Source organism: Heteronotia binoei, chromosome 20 (assembly GCF_032191835.1).
Source record: "Heteronotia binoei isolate CCM8104 ecotype False Entrance Well chromosome 20, APGP_CSIRO_Hbin_v1, whole genome shotgun sequence".
In the NCBI taxonomy this organism is placed as follows: domain Eukaryota; kingdom Metazoa; phylum Chordata; class Lepidosauria; order Squamata; family Gekkonidae; genus Heteronotia; species Heteronotia binoei.
Window position 1 is genome coordinate 14,996,685 of NC_083242.1, and position 12,809 is coordinate 15,009,493.

The window sequence follows — 12,809 nt, forward strand, 5'->3', positions numbered from 1 at the left end:
ATGAAGTGCTCATAGAAGAAAACCCATTGGCATAAGTGAAACTATACACTTAACATTGCTAGAATCCAATGGCACCTTTAAGACCAACAATTTTTTAAAATTCAGGGTGTAAGCTTTCATGTGCACACACAACTTTGTCAGAAAATGAAATGGGATACAGTGAAATGGAAAGGTGGGGGATAGTGGGATTTGGCAATGCAGTTTTTAAAATAAAAAATCTAGAAAAAGTACAAAGACCACAGCAGAAACTAAAAATATGAAATGCTCTGAGCCTAGAAAAACATGAAATGGCTGGGCATTGCAAGATTCTGTCCCCCACCCACCCCGGTCTACTCAAAAGGGCCAGTGGGTTTCCAGTGTAATATCCCCCTTTGATTGCGGGTTCTCAGGTTAGAGTATTTACTAGGCACCTGTCCATTTCACAGAGACAAGCTGGGTCAAAGCATCAACTCCTTATTTGCAAGGAGGCAACTCCAGCAAACTCGGGGGGATGGTGGCTCAGTGGTAGAGCATCTGCTTGGGAAGCAGAAGGTCCCAGGTTCAATCCCTGGCATCTCCAAAAAAGGGTCCAGGCAAATAGGTGTGAAAAACCTCAGCTTGAGACCTTGGAGAGCCGCTGCCAGTCTGAGAAGACAATACTGACTTTGATGGACTGAGGGTCTGATTCAGTATAAGGCAGCTTCATATGTTCATATGTTCAGCTTCAGCTGGCCAAACAAAAGTTGGAAAGAGAGACTCCATTGAAATACATTGCAGCACAGACAAAGTTACAAGGAAAACATGAAATAGATTTTCCATTAAGGTATCTGGACCTTATTGCTAGAAACAGTCCCAGAGTAGTGTATCTGAGTGCAGGGACCTTAATGGAAAATCCATTTTGCATTTTCCTTGTAGTTTTGCAAGTTTTGCAAGAGCTTCCTGCTCAAGCAGGCAAAGACAAGCTGGGATTTCGGCAGCCTTGGAGCTTCAAAGGGTGAGGACAAGAGGGAGAGGGGAAGGAGAGAGGAGAAAAGAGCTGCAAGCCTGATTAAAACCCTGGGTGGGCCGGGTCCACCCCATGGGCCTTAAGTCTGACATCCCTGCCATAGACAACTTTAAATAAGTTTCCAGGCTAAAACAGTTAAAAAAGATCGATTACTTAATTAAAAGCCTGGGTGAACAGAAACATTTTGGCGTGCCACCTAAAAGGCAACAACATAGTTATCAAGTGAGCCTCAAGGGGACTTATCTGACTTATTATCATCCCGTAGGGCCTGTAAGATGGAGCTATTCCACTGGGCCTTTGGTTGAGGCAGCGGGAGTCCTATTCCAGCTACTGTCCCATCAGTTGGCCTCCCTTGTTGTGACATGCTGTATTGCTGTGCTATTTTATTTATTATTACCATCATTCTATTATTGGGCTGATAGTTGTTTTATTCTGTAAAATGTGCCCTTCCCGCCTATTATGCACTTTATTTTATTGGGTTTTTTTGTTATGTTGATTTTATTGTATTGTTTTTAAGCTTCATGAATAGCCCTGTGGCGCAGAGTGTTAAAGCTGCAGTACTGCAGTCCTAAGCTCTGCTCACGACCCGAGTTCGATCTCCAGTGGAAGCTGGGTTTTCAGGTAGCCAGCCTTCCATCCTTCCAAGGTCGGTAAAATGAGTACCCAGCTTGCTGGGGGGAAAGTGTAGATGGCTGGGGAAGGCAATGGCACACCACCTCGTAAAAAGTCTGCCGTGAAAATGTTGTGAAAGCAATGTCACCCCAGAGTCAGAAACGACTGTGCTTGCACAGGAGACCTTTCCTTTCCTTTCCTTTCCTTTCCTTTCCTTTCCTTTCCTTTCCTTTCCTTTCCTTTCCTTTCCTTTCCTTTCCTTTCCTTTCCTTTCCTTTCCTTTCCTTTCCTTTCCTTTCCTTTCCTTTCCTTTTTCCAGCTTTAATCTATAGGTTTTTAAATTGTTATTTAATTTATGTTGTGATCGGCCCTGAGCCTGTTTACGGGAAAGGGCGGAATATAAGCCTGCAAAACAAACAAACAAACAAACAATGTTCTATAAGCCATTCCACAGAGATTGTTTTACATGGGGAGCACTGAAGGATATGAGATGCTACACCTGCAGTCTGAGGTTCTGTGGTATACCATTCTGCTCTCCCCACCACCCCATCCTGTGTTTGTATAAATTAGGTTGCAAGTGCAAACACTTTTTACTTTGGGGGTAAGGGCTTATTGAACACAAGAGGGTTAACTTTTGAATAGAAACATTTAGCATTGGACTGGGCATGTGACCAGGTATGAAGGAGGACAGGACTGCTTGTGCGGAAGAAGGAATTCTTCCAGGTGCTTTGTAATGGGGGTGAATGGGGAGAACAGCAAGGCTGTTGACATTTCCTTTTACACACTTATTCAAGGCTCAGAAATACTGTCTTTCCCTTCAGTTATTGAAGCCGCATTCAGAAGTCACAGCAGGGTGAAATTGAACTCTGATGATGCGGCAACCCAGTTTTGTTTTTCTGTTTGTTCATCCCATTTACCTCTTCCTCCTTCTATGCGGCGTTTGCTTGAATACTTCTACTGTGATCAAATTTGGATCCACCATGATGTTGGATTGTTGTGGCCTCTATGAATTGGAGTTTACGCCACACAAATCAGAATTCTGAGCTGGGGTTAAACCAAAGCATAGAGTTTATGTAGAGTTAGTAGACTCTAATTCACCGAGTTTTCCACACTGGGACATCAAGACAGATGGGATTTTGATCATATTGGGAATTTTTGCATCAGACTCATCGGGGAAGAGATGTGAGCACAGCAATAAAATGGTCTTAGTTTTATTGCGGCTTGTTGTGAGGCTGGAATGTAGCCTATTGGTCATGATTTGCTGGATTAACTGCGTACCTGACAAAGTGTGCTTGCTCATGAAAGCCTATACCGTGAATATTTATTTATTTAATCAATCAAATTTATATCCTGTCCTCCCTTAATGGGCTCAGGGCGACTCACAACAGTTAAAACAAACATAAGATTTTAAAAACTGGATATACAATAAAATCATTTCCATACATTTTACAATCATTACGTCTAAGATGTACATTGATATTCTGATTTTTGCAATGTTTTTTGTTTCAATTCTTTCAGTTCAGTGAGATTGCCAGTGCTGTGGAATAATAGCCACCTCCCCCTAAACATTGAAAGCAAGTTTAAACAATTCGGTCTTACAGGCCCTGTGGAACTGTGGCAGGTCCCGCAGGGCCCTGATGTTTTCGGAGAGGGCATTCCACAGAGCGGGGGCTATTACCGAGAACGCTCTGGCGATGGATAATCAAACTTAGTTGGTTTTTAAGGTGCCACTGGACTCAAACTTTATTCTGTCTATCTCTTGGTCATATTTTCTTCTTTATCCTCATCGGGTGTGTAGTCTGGCATAGAACCTATGCTGCAACCATTTTATGTGCCACCTCTTTGCAAAGGAACTTTCTATGTGATATGGAAAGGGTTAGTATGAGAAGAAGATCATCCTTGAAAGATTTGACAGAAACCACATGAAGTTCTTTTTTAATTTTTAAAATGAGACTTGGGTGGAATATCCGTCGTTTACCTCTGAACTCCAGCTGAGTTTTGTTTCTTTAAAGTAAGGCCTTAGATGTAGTCAAGTTCGGTTTCTGTACTCGGTTTGTCAGATGCTGAACCAGCAATTATTACATATGAAAAGTTCTCTTCTGAAGATTAAAGAGACCTGTGCCTTTTGAAAAGGAGGTGTACTTGTGCCCCGGACTTGTATAGGATTTCAAGCTGCCTCTTGGGTCCAAGCTGTGATCCAAGATGTCTGAAGTGCTTATTAGAGATATTTAACTCCCGTAAGTGCTGGGTCTGTTCTGTACCCTGTTTGTGAAGCAAAATTGGCAGTATACAGTGGCATTACTCCTTTATCTTTGTCACTGTGGAGACTGTGGCAATACGGTGATGAAAAGGGCATGGCATCATGTCTGCTGGGAGGACACAATCCTATAGATAAGGGTTAAAAAGGGTCTCACACAATGTCTAGGGTAGGGCTGGCATTCCTGTCAATCAATTAATCAGTCAATCAATCAATGGTTATTATGGCCTTCAATTGACTGCAGTATTGCAGCTTTACCACTCTGCACCACCGGGCTCTTACAGTAAAACAGTAATACTACAAACCACTTTAGCCTATACTGTATTGTCTTATTATACGATAGAATTAAAATTATACAATTTGTACACCAGAACTTACCTTGGTCCAATTTTTTATGGCAGTTAAAGAGAAATGATGCAACTTGGTATTGTAATTATTTGATTAACTTTAGCCAGTAAAATTTCAAGAACATTTGGCTCTGAAAAATGTTTTCTTCTTCCCATAATGGGTTCCAATGCTTGCCTGTAAAATCTACAGTATAACGATTCATGTTCCAGTGCTTCAGTCAAATAATCTGAACGGGGACAAAATCTGCAGGTGACTGGAATCTTCTTATATCTTTCAGTCAACATGGCTGGTAATGAACCTGGCCACGGTGTAAATGGCATCTTGCAGTTGTTAGAACTGAAAGATAACATGCAGACCGAAATGGAATCAGTGGTTCTACATTGTATAAAAGAGGAGGACTCACTCCACAGGCTTCAATTTACTTGTCAAATATTGGCAAGGGGCTAATCAGTTAGCCACTTATTAGTGCTGTCAAATATTATGAAGTGTTTTCTGCAGTCAAGATAACTGTGTAGGTGGCAGCTTTACTTTTAAAATTCAGGATGGTGCAATTTGTCAGCAATAAAGGCTGCTTGACCCTTACCCTGCAGAGTTCAGAGGGTGAATTTAGCGGCATTATAGCTATCTGCTTGAACTGCAGACATCTCCAAATGTTGAGTTGGCCTGCTTCTTGCTTGTTGGCTACTTGGAGAGAATACCTCAGGTGGCTAATCTGTAGTCCACTTTCTCAGTTAAGTATAAATTCAGTGCAAACCTGGAAGCGGCTGCATTTTTTAATAGATAAGATTTAGAAACTTTTGAGTGGATAGATCCAAGTGGGCAGCCGTGTTGGTCTGAAGCAGTTGAACAAAGCAGGAGTGAAGTTGCACCTTTAACGCCAACAAAGTTTTATTTGAGTGGAAGTTGCTTTATCAAATGCGGAACACTTTCTAGTTCTAGACTGATTCTGCCTCAAAGAATAATTTGACAATAATCTTCTGGTGGGTGTCTGGTAATACAAATAGTTTGGTTGAAACATGGGTTAATGTAGGGAAGGAAACACAGGTTTATGATCCTGAAACACACACAGTAAGGTCCTTTTTGCCCCTTTTAAGGATGTCTCCAGGAAGTACCAGCCAGAATGCTAGCTTCCAGTGTTTGCCAGGAAGGCTTTGATTGAGTGATGGGAAAGCCCAACGAAGTTTAGAGTGGTTCCATGTGCGTTTGCTGAAGAGAATTTACCTTTTGCAGAAGGAAGAGGAATGTATTCAAGCCTATAAAATATAGGGGTGTGTGAACATTAACTTAGTAAAGTGCTTTTTCTTAAATCATATAGGTTATTTTTACTCATGTAAGATGAAGGAACACAGAGAAAAAATTTACATAATTTGTCCAGCCATTCTAGCAGATTGTGCAGAATGAAAACTGTGGCAATATTGTTGCTTGCAGCTGTATGATTGACATGGAATTAGAAAGTTATGGGAGACAGCTGTGGGCCACTCTCAGTGTATATGTGCCTAAACATGATAAGCTTGATAAGGGAATTGGCTGGCAAGAGTAGGGTGGATTGGGGAGCTAATATACTGTAGGGTGTGGCTGTGTTTCCGCATTGACTTCGGCTGAAGTAGCAGCCAGTGGGAGATGACTGGCCTGGGGATTCCAGTACTCCTGGGGAGGGGGAGGTATGACGGTGGGAACAGACAACGATATAAGGGAAGGAGACTGAGACCAGGTAGTGCTCGACCACCTTCCAGTCTGTGTCCCATCCCGATGGTGAGAGGTAGAAGGGCCAAGTTGAATGACTCGCCTCCGTCATTGGTGTTATGCAATGCCAGGTCCATAAATAATAAGACCACCGTCCTTCGAGAGTTTTTACTCAAACAGGACGTGGACCTGGCATGCGTGACTGAGACCTGGGTGCGAGAGGGAGACACAGTGGCCCCCTCCCAGACTACTCAGTCTTTCACCAATCATGGACTAGCAGGCGGGTGGGGGGGAAGGGGTGGCTCTATTAATACGAGAGGCTTTTTCCTTTAGGGCTCTCCTGGCCCCGGAGATCGATGGTATTGAATGTGCCGGTCTGACGTGGGACATTGGGGAGGGGTTGGCGATTTGGCTGGTGTATCATCCGCCCAATGCACCAGCCAGCGCCTTACCAGCCCTGATCGAGGCCACAACAGGCTGGTTATTGGAGTACCCAAGGCTTGTGATCCTGGGTGACTTCAATGTCCTTGCCGATGACGCGGCCTCTAGTCAGGCGCTGGACCTGGTGTCATCCATGGCGACACTGGGACTCTCCCAATTTGTGACATCGCCCACTCACCAGGCGGGGCACATGTTAGATTTGATCTTTGCGGCTGGGATTACGGTGGACGATGTAACTGCTGAGGCAGTGCCATGGTTGGACCACTTTGTCCTTAAGGCTCGTGTGGATGCTCCACCCCAAACCCGTTTGGGCAGCAAGCCTATTTTGCCTCGCCCGCGGAGTCTGGTGAAGCCAGAGCGGTTCCAAACGACTCTACGGGATCCCTGGCCCCCTGGCAATTCTCTTGATGATCTGGTTGATTCCTGGCATGGCTGGCTCTCTAGAGCCATTGATGAGATTGCACCTCGGTGCCCTTGCGCTAAGCTGGCCCCATGGTACACCCTGGAGCTGCGACAGCTGAAACGAGGACTCAGATGGTTAGAGAGGCAATGGTGGCGTACTTGAGACGAAGCGACTAGAACATCTTATAGAGAGTTTATGAGGTCCTATGAGATGGCAGTCAAAGCCACAAAGAAGACTTACTTTGCGGCTAAGATTGCATCTTCAAATTCGCACCCGGCGCAGTTGTTTAGGACGATTCGGAACCTGACAACAGTGCTGCAAGGCAGGCCAAATGCTAAGGAATTAGAGATAGGCTGTGAGGCTTTTGCAAAATTTTTTGCAGACAAGGTCACGTCGCTCCGCCAGTAAATGAACTCGAGGCTCCGTGCCTGTCTTTGGGTTCTACCTTAGATCACTTCAATATACTCAGCCTGGAGGAAGTTGACAAAATTCTCTCTACTGTACGCCCTACAACTTGCAATTTGGACCCATGTCCCTCCTGGCTAATTAACTGCACTGACTGCCAATTGTGTACCGGATTCGTTACAAGGTGCTGGTTACTACCTTTAAAGCCCTATATGGCCGAGGACCTTCCTACCTTAGGGACCGTCTCTCCCCATATGTTCCCCAGAGAGTGCTTCGATCTAGCTCGCAAAATCTGCTGACAATCCCTGGGCCGAAGGAGGTCAGATTGAAAACAATGAGAGAGAGGGCCTATTCAGCTACAGCTCCCCGCTGGTGGAACCAGCTATCAGAAGAGGTACGGGCCTGGCAGGACCTTAACCAGTTCCGCTGGGCTTGTAAGACCGTCCTCTTCCAGCTAGCTTTTTAATGTGGAAATTATACCATCACTATGCAAGCTATGTTATATCTGTAGCACCAATCAATCTGTGGTTTTAAATTTTGTTTTATTGATCTCTTAATTGCTTAACTAATAACTGTAAATTGGTATATATTATATCTGTTTTATTATTTTATTATTGTAATGTTGTATCTATGTGAGCCGCCTTGAGCCTGCTTCGGCGAGGAGGGCAGGATATAAATTAAAAAAATATTATTATTATTATTAAACTCAGAGTTCTTATGGTAAGTTAGGTCTGGAGTTCTGCACAGGGCATAAAGAGGGAGATGTGAGCATGTGGGAACCTAGCATTGACTCCCTTGGTACAGATATAATTCATAGGTGGATGTTTTATTTGTCTACACATTTTCTCACCCTTCCTTCATGGAGCTTGGGGTACCATATGTGTGTCTCACTATGACCATTTCATTTCTACAGTAACCTTGTGAGGTAAATGTTCCTGAGAGAGATTGAGTGGCAGGCTCACAATCACCCTTTGAAATGGATTGTAGAATGGGAATTTGAGCCTGGCTCTTCCAAATCCCAATTCAGCACACAGAGTGTTGGTTTACTGGGGATTCTGCAAAAGAGGCATACCCATTAGAACAGGGTTGTTGGACTTCCGTGGTTGGAAAATGCCAAGCTGAATTGCTTCTCAGAAGGGGAGCAGGCTGGGGCTTCTGTTTGGGGTAGTGGAGGGCAATTTAATGCCTACTGCCTACTTTTCTCAGTCAGAGATCAGTCCAAGATACGCACAGGAAACTCTGAGGAGATTTACCTTGGCTAAATGGGAGTCCCGGGGGGGGGGGGGGGGCGTCCTTTGAGGCTTTGAGGGGTCTCCGGAGACGAGTTGCATATTCATCATCTGCAGAAGTTTCCAGAGTCATTTATTTGACATAAGCTCGACAGAATCCTAACCTTCTTTGAGACTGCTAAACATCTAAAGCTATACAAGACTGGTGTTGGATCTGGATAACTGCAGAAAAAGGTACTGATGACTATCTTCATTCCGGCACTATTTAAAGTTAAACAAAATAAAATCAGAAGGTGGGAAATAGAGATTCAGAAAGCTTGGAAGAAGAAGGGGAGAAGGGGCGAAATTTGAACTTTGTAAATTTAAAGGACAGTGCTAAAAAGTGGAAAGGAATTTATTGTTTTGTCTACTTGTGGTTTTGGTGAAAAAGCCCCATCGTCACAGATTTGCAGCTCTCACAGTCAACACAGGAAATACGTCAAACATCGCGAGATCTTTTTATCAGTGAAAACGGGATTTGGTGGCAAGAAAAGCAGAAAGTGTTGGATGGAAGAGGGAAATCATTGAAGCAGCTAGCCTACTCTGGGACTATAATATCATAGAAAAACATAGGCGGCCATTGCTAGGAGGTCAAAATTTAAACAAAGTTTTTAAAGTGTTCGGGACATTAAAAATTGGTGAAGCTGACAGGTGACAATTATAAGGTAAATACTATTGGACATTATTGCTGATAATTATTTTAGAAGCCTTTTGAAGGAAATTTTTTTTTAAAGGAAAGCAGAAAGTTGCGACCGCCATTTTTGAAGAAATAAAAACTTTAAAAATTAATATCTGAGCCCAAGAGGTTCTGAGGACAGCGAAATTAGGCTTATTGAAAAGAGCAAGCCTTACTTTATCAAACCTGATAGTTTAAATTTAATTTGGAAAGGTCAAAATTTTCGGTGTTTTTTTAAATGTCAGAGCATAAGTTAACCCGTGCAAGGACTGCCTCAATGGAGAAAATGCAAGAGCAATTAGAAGCAATGGACCCGAAATTAGTGTTTAAAGATAAAGATGGAAGATTTGTAGCGGTAGAAATAATATTAAATGCAAAAAACCCCGTTGTTATTGGGACTATATGCACCAAATGGTGCAAAGGATGCTTTTTAAAAAGACATTATACAACAATTTGATGAACTGACTTATGACCAAGTTTTGACAATGGGGGACTTTAATGGAACAATTAAGAACACACTGGATAGGTCTGGGGGAAAAAAAATAATAAGGAAGGAAAATTGCCAGTCTTTTTTTGAATTGGTCAAACAAGAACATTTGGAGGATATATGGAGGAAATTTAATCCTGAAGTGCGGGACTATACCTTTTTTTCAGCAAGACATAAAACTTTTTCCAGAATTGACATGTTGTGGGGCACTAAAAACTTAGGCCTTATAACAAAGAAAATAGAGATTTTACCTAAAATAGGGGCTGACCATAACCCAATAATGTGGATTGCAAAATTGTCTAAGAAGTTGAGAAGATGGAGATTGAATGAAGATTTACTACAGAATAAAGAAATAGTGACATCTCTAGAAAATGACACTAAAGCTTTCTTCCAAATAAACGATAAAGAGGATATAGAATTTCAGACGGTCTGGGATGCTTATAAAGCAGTAATGAGAGGAATATTGATTACATTGAATAACAAAGATAAGAGGGCAAAAGAAAAACAGATGTTGGACATTCAAAATGAAATAAAGAAAAAGAAGGGGAACTGAGAAAAAGGCCAGGGAAAAAGAAAATTATAAGGGAGATTACAATATTACAAACGCAAATGAGACATTTGTTAAATAAAGAACTGGAATGGAATCTGAAAAGATTGCAGCAGAAATCTTTCGAGGGAGCAAACAAACCTGGAAAATATTTGGCCTGGCAACTGAAGAAAAAGAGAGAAAGTAAAATTATTAATAAAATTGTGGTGGATGGAAGAGAGGTAGTAGACCAAGAAGGAATAAAAAGAGAATTCTTTAAGTATTATGCCAAGTTATTTAAAGGTGTTAAACTAAGGAAAGAAAAGATGGATGAGTACTTACAAAAGATAAAAATAGCACCCTTAACAGAAAATATGCGACAAGTTTTGAACGATCCAATTGAAAAAATAGAAATTGAAGCAGCAATTAATGCAATGAAAAATGGAAAAGCACCTGGGCCAGATGGATATATGGCTAAATTTTTTAAAACCCTCAAAGAGGAGTTAATCCTGAAACTTCAGAACTTGATGAATATGATAAGAACAAAAGGGAAAATACCAAATATGTGGAAGGAAGCTGTTATTTTGTTGATTCCAAAGGAAGATAGAGATGTTACGAACGTAAAAAATTATAGACCAATTTCATTATTAAATAATGACTATAAAATATATACAAGAATCTTGGCAGAACGGTTTAAACAATATTTGATAAACTTTATAAAGGAAGATCAAGCGGGGTTTCTTCCCAAAAGGCAAATAAAAGACAATATCAGAATTGTTGTAAATATTGTAGAATATTATGAAAGACATCCAGAAAAGGAAGAACAGGGTTGTTGAACTCATTTGTTATGAGGCTGGATCTGACATAAATTGGATCTTGTCAGGGCAGGCCATGTGAATCATAAAATGCAATGCCAGGCAACGGAGGTATAAACTTTATAAAGGACACAGACAAACACAATTAAATATTTTTTTTTAAAAAAAAGCCCTTAAATTAAAATATGCTTAAAAGATTTGCACTTTTGCAATATTTTGTTTGTTTAACAGTTTTTGATAACTGACATCTCTTGCTCTGAATTACTGCATCAAAATCTGAAGACAGTGTCTGTGCTGTAGTAATCTTGAATATGCTATTCGTGTTGTTCAGGTGTGTATCTGTAAATTGCAAACCTACTTTTGATTTATTGACATTTGTTACAGAAATCTCATAGTCAATGCTTTGAGCCTAACGCCCAGGGGAAAACATTAAATGGCTGGGCATTATGAGCTTTTGTATACAAGCTGCTTCATGTGCTGGTCAGCCAATGGAGAAAATAGAGGCTTTGATTTTAAATGCGGCAGCACTGAATGAGCTTTGGCTGGCTATCAATATATTTCTAGGCTCAATTAAAGGTTCCTTAAAGCTTTAAATTGCTTGGGGCAAAAGTATCTGAATGGGATATACTTTCCTGTGGATACTCGGGACCTTAGGAGATGCACTGTTGCTTTTGACTTAAAAGCAGCGAACAGGAGCTTTTGTGGTCATAAAGAAGAATATGCATAGGCCTGTTAAAATTACAAAGCTTGAAAGTGGAGCTAAAGGAACCTATCATCTTAGATCAATTTTGATTGTAATTTGGAAAGCCAGTCTCTGCGTATTTCTGTGTAATTTAAATAAGACATAAAATCTAAATATAGCTCAGTGCAAATATTGGCTAAATTGGAGCTGAGTTTTGTAAGCAGATTGTATTCTTATTGAATTCAGAACGTGCATTTTGACAGGCAAAGTTACAGTCTGGCTCATTTGACATTTTCTACATTATTTGGAGCTTCATAAATTGCAGCAAATGCTGCTTAATAATTCTGCACCTGAGGCATTTTTTTTTCCATTGAAGTAATTTCCAAGTTTTGAAGGACTGAAGGGGCTAGTAATTATAAAATTTACAGAATCTGCAGTAGGTTACATTTGGAAGCAACCAAGATGCTGCCGAGGCAGATAAAATCATAAGTTGTCAACATAAAACTGGTTAATTGCTAATTCTGTGTCAGATAAAATGGCAGGAAAATTGTAAATGAAAATGAAGGGTTACTTTTTAATTTTTGAAGGCGATAGGCTCATTTTACATATTTTAAGGGCTTATTGGTAGAAAGGTTGGCAGTCCATTGATAGAAAAAAATTGAAGCCAGTGGCTACTGCTCTATATTTAACTTTGCCAGCTTTATTTAAGGAAGCCCCTTCCTTCACAAGTGGCTAATTGACACCTGGTTTTCTAAACGAAGGCTACAAGCCTTCCAGAAAGAAAGCAGATGGACCACTTGCTTCTGTTGGTGGAAAGTTCCATCAAGTCACAGGTGGCTTATGGCAACCCTGTAAGATTTTCAAGGCCAGAGACATCCAGAGGTGGTTTGCCATTGCTTGCCCCTCTGCGTTTGGAAACTAGACTTCCTCGGTGGTCACCCATACAAATACTAACTGCCCTACTAGCTTCAGAGATTTGTCAAGATCAGGTTAGGCTGGGCCAGGGATGACCAAACTTGCTTAACATAAGAGCCACATAGAATAAACACCAGATCTCTGAGAGCCACAAGACATGAATGTCAGATGTCTAAGAGCCTCAAGACATCAGATGTGAAAGGAAGGAAGGAAAATAGAGAAGAGAGAGGTGAAAAGAAAGCAACTTTAACTTTAAATGCATTCTCCACGCTGACAGCTGGCTTGGCTTGGAGAAGTGATTTAAAG

At 41.3% G+C, this 12,809-nt stretch overlaps 1 protein-coding gene and 1 non-coding gene across 3 annotated transcripts in view; both read left to right on the forward strand.

Moving 5' to 3' along the window:
• The window catches only part of LOC132588309 (ankyrin repeat and fibronectin type-III domain-containing protein 1-like), a 491,222-nt gene that overhangs the window by 90,372 nt on the left and 388,041 nt on the right, over positions 1-12,809 (forward strand). The gene's annotated exons all lie outside the window — the stretch shown is intronic.
• Positions 487-559, forward strand: TRNAP-GGG (transfer RNA proline (anticodon GGG)). The gene has a single exon. It is a non-coding gene; the product is annotated as a tRNA-Pro (tRNA).